Below are 8,655 nucleotides of genomic sequence, written 5' to 3' on the forward strand. Positions count from 1 at the left end.
GTTATGGGTATCCTAGGATTGAGCGAATAAGTAAATATATTGTATTTAATGGGAGCTAGATTTCTCAAAGAAAAGAATTACAAATAAGGAAAGGGGGAAGGATAACATGGGCCCTGTTCTGTTCGATCAGAATTGGAGAGATCAGCATGAATTCAAGTTTGTTTGTTTTTTAAATACATATGCAGATCGAAAGATGCAGAAATAAATGTGATCTAGCACCTCCACTCACAGGTATATACCTAATGGAAATGCGTGGTCACGAAAAGACGTGGACAGCAATATCAAGAGAGCTACACTATCACAATAGCCCTGGGATGGAAACTACCCAAATTCCCATCGACGGCTGACTACATCAGGGACAGATCTACCCCCACATGTAACAACAGGGATGAATCTTTTTTCCCTCTTTTTTAAAAAGTTATTTATTTATTTATTTTAACTTACATCCAAATTAGTTAGCATATACTGCAACAATGATTTCAGGAGTAGATTCCTTAGTGCCCCTTACCCATTTAGCCCACCACCCCTCCCACAACCCCTCCGTAACCCTCAGTTTGTTCTCCATAGTTAAGAGTCTCTTCTGTTTTGCCCCCTCCCTGTTTTTATATTCTTTTTGCTTCCCTTCCCTTATGTTCATCTGTTTTGTGTCTTTCTTTTTTTTTTTTACATTTATTTATTTTTGAGAAACAGGGTGAGACAAAGCGTGAGCGCAGGAGGGGCAGAGAGAGAAGGAGACAGAATCTGAAGCAGGCTCCAGGCTCTGAACAAGCGGTCAGCACAGAGCCTGATGCAGGGTTCGAACCCACAAACTGTGAGATCATGACCTGAGCCAAAGTTGAACGCTCAACTGACTGAGCCACCCAGGTGCCCCTCATCTGTTTGTTTTTTTTTAATTTTTTAAAAAATGTTTAGTTATTTCTCAGAAAGAGAGGGAGCATGAGTGGGGGAGGGGCAGAGAGAGAGAGGGAGACACAGAATCCGAAGCAGGCTCCAGGCTCTGAGCTGTCAGCACAGAGCCCGATGTGGGGCTCATACTCACAAACTGTGAGATCATGACCTGAGCCAAAGTCGGACGCTCAATCGACTGAGCCACCCAGGCACCACCTCCTCCCCATCTGTTTTGATTCTTAAAGTCCTCATATGAGTGAAGTCATATGATACTGGTTTTCCTCTAGTTTCACTTAGCATAATTCCCTCTAGTTCCATCCATGTTGTTGCAAATGGCAAGATTTCATTCTTTTTGATTGCCGAGTAATACTCCATTGTGTGTGTGTGTGTGTGTGTGTGTATATATATATATATATATATATACACCACATCTTTATCCATTCATCCATCGATGGACATTTGGGCTCTTTCCATACTTAGCCTCTTGTCAATAGTGCTGCTATAAATATTGGGGTGTAATTGCCCCTTTGAAACAGCATACCCGTATCCAGCAGCAAGGCTGAATCTTACAGAAGTATAATTAATGAAAAGAAATATTCACCAAAAAATCTGTATGATTCACTTTATACGAAGTACAAAAACAGGCAAAATTAAGCCATGCTGTGAGAACTGGGTATTGAGTTACTCTCATGTGGGCTGGGGCTGCCAGTGGCTGTAAAAATGAGGGACGCCTGGGGCACCTGGGTGGCTCAGTCAGTTAAGCGGCCGACTTCGGCTCAGGTCACGATCTTGCGGTCCGTGAGTTCGAGCCCCGCGTCGGGCTCTGTGCTGACAGCTCAGAGCCTGGAGCCTGCTTCAGATTCTGTGTCTCCCTCTCTCTGACCCTCCCCCGTTCATGCTCTGTCTCTCTCTGTCTCAAAAATAAATAAATGTTAAAAAAAATAAAAAAATAAAAATGAGGGACTCCTCCGGTGCCGGTACTGTTCTGCAGTTCAGTCTGGGTGCTGGTCACTTGGGTGTGTTCCAGTCTTAAGATGAACATACTTCAGTAAAAAGTTTTTAGAAATCTTCATGTTGCCTTCATTTCAGCTCAGCTGCTGGAGCAACCCCATTAACTGAATAGAATAGGACCAATCTCTAAACTTTAGGCACTTGAGAGTTTAATTCTTTCACTTCATCCCAGTTGAAAAAACCTGAGGGCAATAATTGAAAGTTCATGTAAATTGGTATTAACGTTTATCGCCTCTAATCTGGCCCCCACCTGCATACTGATCTCTAAACTACACACGTTCTTTTTTAATGTTTATTTATTTACTTGGAGAAAGAAAGGGGGGGGGTGCAAAGAGAGAGGGAGAGAGAGAATCCCAAGTAGGCTCTGTGCTCTCAACACAGAGCCCAACACGGGGCTCGATCCCACGAACCATGAGGTCACTACCTGAGCGAAATCAAGTTAGATGCTTAACTAACTGGGCCACCTGGGCACCCCTAAACTGTACGTGTTTGATGCTAACCTTCCAGGGCTAAGATGCTTGATCCAGTCCTGGCTGGTGCTGTAGGGTGGGAAGGGATTATTTTAGACCCACCCAACTAGAAGGGTGGGGAGGTGTAGGGAAAGGAAGTGACTTGCCCAAGGCAACCCCATGCTGGGGAGGGGCCAGATTACATGGTGAAGGTCAATGTCAGCTACTGATCTTTCAGTTTCCACCATCCAGGTTTTCTCAACTAGCATTAGGGAAAGAATCAAACTCAAATGCCTAAAGCTTTCATTCTTGTAATGAATCGTGATGAGTTGGGCTTCTGTTCAATGCATTATTAAAAGATACATTTTTGGGGCACCTGGGTGGCTCAGTCGGTTAAGTGTCCGACTTTGGCTCAGGTCATGATCTCATGGTTGGTGACTTCGAGCCCCACACCAGGCTCTGTGCTGACAGCTCAGAGCCTGGAGCCTGCTTCAGATTCTGCGTTTCCCTCTCTCTTTGGCCTTCTCCTACTCGTGCTCTCTCTTTCTCTCAAAAATAAATAAACATTTTAAAAATTAATAAAGAGATACATTTTTTTTAAAAAAAAAGGTAAAATAGTGACTCTCAAACAGATATAATGCAAACATGTGTTAAGGATTTTATTTCACTGATTCAATAAGGGAACAAAGCAAATTATAATTGGTCCAAAGGAGAAATCCAAAAGCACAAAGGTGTAGACGTAAAGGAATATTACAACAAATGCATGAATGAAGGCCAAACCAGCTTCTTCCAGGGCGGAAACCTGTTTTGGTCATGTGCATGTCTAAAAACAAGAATTATTTTTCTGTTGCTGTCAGTTACCTACATTTTACAGAATTGCAAAACAACCCCCATGAAATCAAAACCAGAATGCAGAAGGGAAAACTACAGCCAATGCATAGTCTTCCACTGAAAGAAAATTTCCTATAGTTTCCTCCTCTTTCGATCAAAAATAATTCCATTCCTTCCCATGCAACTTCATCAATAGTAATGTATCAAATAGATCTAATTATTTCTGGCACCTCCCTTTTTATAAGGCGAAGTAACAGATCTCTTGTGATTTTCCTTGGGCTGTCTGGGAAATCTCAGATATCATTATAATTTTATTTTGTTTTATGTTTAGGATTGACCTGAGGAAGGCAAAAATCCAAAGTTGTCAGGAGATTTGAACACTTAAGGTAGGATCACGGGTACGTGGGAAATACTCATGTATCTACTTGAAAGTGACAATAAAAACATTTAAGAATAAATACAGAAAATGACATGACTATAAAGCACACTTAGCACCCTCCTAAGTAAGAAACCTTGTTTTCTTAAATAATTAAAGGCGTAATAACAACATAAAAATCAGATCATTATTCTGATAAAACTGAGTCTTTACTCTCTAGGCAGATCACATGGGAAAAAGAATAACCCTTCATATAATGGGTAACAATAGAACAGGAAACCAAGGAAATGGGGCCATCAAAATTGAGAAAAATTTTCTAATATCTTTTTTTAAGTTTATTTTTATTTATTTTGAGAGAAAACAAAGCCTGAGTCGGGGAGGGGCAGAGAGAGAGGAAGGGAGAAAATCCCAAGCAGGCTCCCTGCTGTCAGCGCAGAGCCAGATGTGGGGCTTGAAACCACAAACCGTGAGATCATGACCTGAGCCAAGGTCGGCTGCTTAACCGACTGAGCCATCCTAGGTGCCCCTAAAATTTCTAATATTTTAAACACATTTCACAGTGTCTCAGACTCAGGTGTTATAAAGCAAGGCAAATGAATTTCACTGTTAAGTCTTTCATTACGCTCTTTCATATTCTGCAACAAACTGACTCTTTAGGAATGATCTCGGAGGACCCATGAGGTAAGAACCAATCTCCTAACGTTGCTAAGACGCTACTAACTTGCAATGCATTCATTATTGCTTTTTTCAACTGAATTACTAAATAAGTGTTAAAATCTTTTTCGATTTCAATGTCCAAGGCAGTAAATATCACTAGTTATAACACAAGAAAAGCTGTTCAGTGTCCTCAAAATGCTTGAAGAATGTATAGGGAGTTTCACCAAACAAACAAAAACAAAACCCCAAAAAACCAATGTGAATACTGGTGCCTTAGGGAAACACTACTCTTTTTCTGGGAAAACAGAAGCACACACAGTTGTCTTTCTTTGAAACTATTACTGTTAAGCATAGTGTCAATCATGCTCATCGGTGATAACTTTTAAGCAAAGTGACTTCCATTTCACAGAGAGATACTCGTAACTACCCACTGTCACCCATTAGCATTTCAGCAGATGAGCAGAACTCATGAGTACTCAAACACAATTTTCTGCGGCCATGGGTATCCCAATAGTACAGCTTCTCCAAGTGGTGAAAAGGAACACGTGCATTAAGAGACCCAAAGATAGAGGCTACCTGTAGCATATAAAAGAAGCAGGGGCGCCTGGGTGGCTCAGTCGGTTGAGCGTCCGACTTCAGCTCGGGTCACGATCTCGCGTTCCACGAGTTCGAGCCCCGCATCGGGCTCTGGGCTGATGGCTCAGAGCCTGGAGCCTGCTTCGGATTCTGTGTCTCCCTCTCTCTCTGCCCCTCCCCCATTCATGCTCTGTCTCCCTCTGTCACAAAAATAAATAAACGTTGAAAAAAAAAATTAAAAAAAAAATATTAGAAATTTTAGGGGCACCTGGGGTGGCTCAGTCGGTTAAGCAGCCGACCTTGGCTCAGGTCATGATCTCACGGTTTGTGTTACACTTTATTTTTCTCTACTTATTTTTTAGAGATCTTTCCATATCAGCACATAAAAGTACTTCCTCCTTCTCTTCATTTGACAGCTGCATAATATTTTATGATATGCCGTCACAGATAATGCTGCAGTGAAAAACCTTGTCTGTATATTACTTGCGTGCATCAGAATATATCTGTATTTCTGGGTCAGAGGCTATACGCATTTGCAATTTTGATTGATAATGCCAAATTGAGTTATGGAGGTGACTCCAATGTTCACTCTCAACAGCAGTATGTAAAAATGCCTTTCCCCTCACACGAGTTCCAGATTGTGTTATAAAACTCTTAGATGGTTTCCTCTCAACATGACAGGTGGGAAATTGTTTTCTGAGTAGAATTTTAATTTTAATGTATTTTATGATGAGTGAGATTTAGTATCTTTTAAAATATCCGGAACTACTTGTATTTCCTTTTCTGTGACCTAGATATTAATATCATCTACTCCTTTTTCTGTTGTGTTGTAAAGCTTTTCCTTATTGAATTGTGGGAGTTCTTTACATATTAAGGATGTTCCCCTTTGTCTATGTTATGAATTCCATATATTTATCCCAGTTTCATTATTGTCTTTTTAGTCTGCTTATAGTAATTTCAACATCAAATTTAAAATTTTCACATAATACAGTTTACCCGTATTTCTTTTTAATGTCCTTTTATGACTTTTGTGTTTTATATCATAGTTAGACAACCCTTTCCCACCATAAGGCTTTAAAAAAACTACACAGTATTGTGTGTGGTCTTTGTCAGCTTTCACCATGGTGCACCATGGCCCGGGGTCACAAAATGTACAAGGTAATGGTAGAGCCCATCAACCTCATCTTCAGATACTTGCAAAATATATCTTGGATTCAGGTGTGGCCTTATGAGCAAGTAAATTCGGAGAGAGGGCCGTATCATTGGTTTTGATGAGTGTATGAACTTTGTGTTAGATAATGCAGATTCATTCTAAAACAAAGTCGAGAAACCAACTGGGTCGGATCATGCTAAAAAGAGATACTATTACCCTGTTCCAAAGTATCTCCAACTAGAAATGATCGGTGAAGTGAGAAATTCTTGAGAAAGCAAATATACTTTGTTTTATTTTATTTTATTTTATTTTTTTAACATTTATTTATTTTTGAGACAGAGAGAGACAGAGCATGAACAGGGGAGGGGCAGAGAGAGAGGGAGACACAGAATCTGAAACAGACTCCAGGCTCTGAGCTGTCAGCACAGAACCCGACGCGGGGCTCGAACTCACAGACCGCGAGATCATGACCTGAGCTGAAGTCGGACGTTCAACCGACTGAGCCACCCAGGCGCCCCAATATACTTTGTTTTTTTAGGCGTGCTTCAGAACAAGTCGTTCTGAAACACTTGTTCATAATTGTTTTGACTACCTTCACGTTGTTATCAGATGACAGCAAATGTTGTGGGATTGTTTTCATTAAAAAAATAGATTCTTGTTTCTAATATGACTTCTTTTTTTTTTTACATTTGAATCTCGAAGTAAATGTGCCTACCTAATTTTATACGTTTTCAGATGGCTATCTACTTTCCCCAGTGACATTAGTTGCACAATACTTGTTTGTTTCCTTTACTGATTTAAAAAGTTGCCTTCAGCATATACCAAACTCCTATATACTTAGATCTGTTTCTGGGCTTCCTATTCTGCTTATCTAATATGTTGCTGTATTCATGAGCCCGTTTTTCATTACTGAAGCTTTGTAATGTGTTGTGCTGTCTAATAGGAATAGGTCCTCTCCATCTTCTTTTCCAGATTCCGCCCCCCCCCCCCCGACTCTTCTTGACCCTTTCTTTTTTTTATGGGAACTTTAGGATCAGCTCTTCTGATTATAAAAAGATCCCATTTGTGTTTCCTTTGCAGCTTATTTAATTTATAGAATAATTTAGGGCAAATCGACATCTCCATGATCGTGATTCTTCCCGCTCAAGAACATAGAACGTCTTCCCACTTGTTCTGCTCCTCTTTTGAGGCTCCCAATAGCATTCCCAAGTGTTCTTCATGGAGATTGTATCCGTTAGCTTTTGCTGTATAACAACCCATCCCCGAACTTGATGGTTTAAACATCAGTCATTCTTTAGCTCATGATTCTGCAGGTTACCAATTTGGACTGGGCTCTGCTACGTGGTCCTTCTGCTGGTCTCCACTGATCTCAGGTGGGCTCACTGATGGGCCTGTGATCAGCGGCGGGACAGCTGGCACTAGCAGGTTACGATGGCCTTGTTTGAGAGGGTTAGAATGGCTTGGGACTCTGCATCGTATCTTACCTTCCAGAAGGCCAATTTGGGCTTTCTGTGTGATGTCTCGTGTACATTGAGATTTGGGATTAGCTCCTGGAAACTATATGCAAAGTTGCATGTGCACATTTGTCTGAGTATGTGTGCGTACTCAGGGCACAGGTCCCATGCTTTTGTCAAATCCCGAAAGGGGCCCATGATCCCAAAGAGATGGAGAACCAAAGGCTGTGATCCCTCTGCCACAGAATTGAGATAAAGGTTTTTGTTCTCCCTTCTCAATGGCATGAAGCATCTTCCAGCCTTGGGTTCTGAAGCAATCAATCCTAAGTCACTGGGAGCCGCCCTGAGGATGCTACTATGCTGCCCATCCTCAGTTCGATGGAACTAACCTTTCTCCCGATCCTCTGGGCGGAAGCCTCATTCTTTCAAGCTCAGATGGGCCTCGTACTGACCCATCACCTCAGATTTGGTTCTCCTGATGGCTCCCACTTTCTCTGATGTTAGCCTCATATTCTGCTGGTGGGAACATAAATTTTTACAGCCTTTGTGGAGGGCCATCTGCCCACATCTACAACAACGTTACATGTACATGCCCTTGGTTCTGCAATTCCACTTTCAAGAATCTAGTCCATAGGTAATGAATCAAATGTACAAAAATGGCAGACAGTATACTAAGGAGATGTTACAATGAAGGAACTCCATCTACATATGCCAGAATGGAATTACCTCCAAGACTTAGTGTTGAAAAGAGAAAGCAAGTTTCAGAAGAGCATTCATGACACAATCCCATTCCTGAACAAAGTGTGTGAATGAGTGCGTGTGCATATGTATCATACTCTCTTTCACGCATGCCCATTCATACACCCATTGCTGATACGTAGAAAACGAACCTGACATTCAACTGGTGAGCGTGGAATCTCTTCAACGCAGAAACTGGGATGGAAGTGAGGTCCTCGCATGCCTGGGAGCTCTGTGTGGCCGACGGCACGTTGTTGATCGATCCCACGTTTCACTACAAGCATGCGATACGTTTGTAATAGCAGTAGAAACAACCCCTGCTGCAGTCAAGCTCATCTTTCTCCAGAAAAGGAAACTGAGGCCCCGAGAAAGGGCCTTGCTCAAAAGCCAGCCAGTGGGTTAGCAGCAATGAGTGGGGGCAGGGAGCAGTTGAGGAAGCAGGGCGGGAAGGAAAAGAGGGTAGCAGAGGAGGCCCAGCCCGGGAGACTGTAGAAAATGCACTGAGCCTTATGGGAGGGCACA

At 41.9% G+C, this 8,655-nt stretch overlaps 1 pseudogene; it reads left to right on the plus strand.

Annotated features, from left to right (window-relative positions):
• Positions 1-5,919: 5,919 nt before the first annotated feature.
• On the plus strand, positions 5,920-6,182 carry LOC125147595 (small nuclear ribonucleoprotein E-like; annotated as a pseudogene).
• Positions 6,183-8,655: the final 2,473 nt, after the last annotated feature.

Source organism: Prionailurus viverrinus, chromosome D2 (genome assembly GCF_022837055.1).
Source record: "Prionailurus viverrinus isolate Anna chromosome D2, UM_Priviv_1.0, whole genome shotgun sequence".
Taxonomy (NCBI): Eukaryota; Metazoa; Chordata; class Mammalia; order Carnivora; family Felidae; genus Prionailurus; species Prionailurus viverrinus.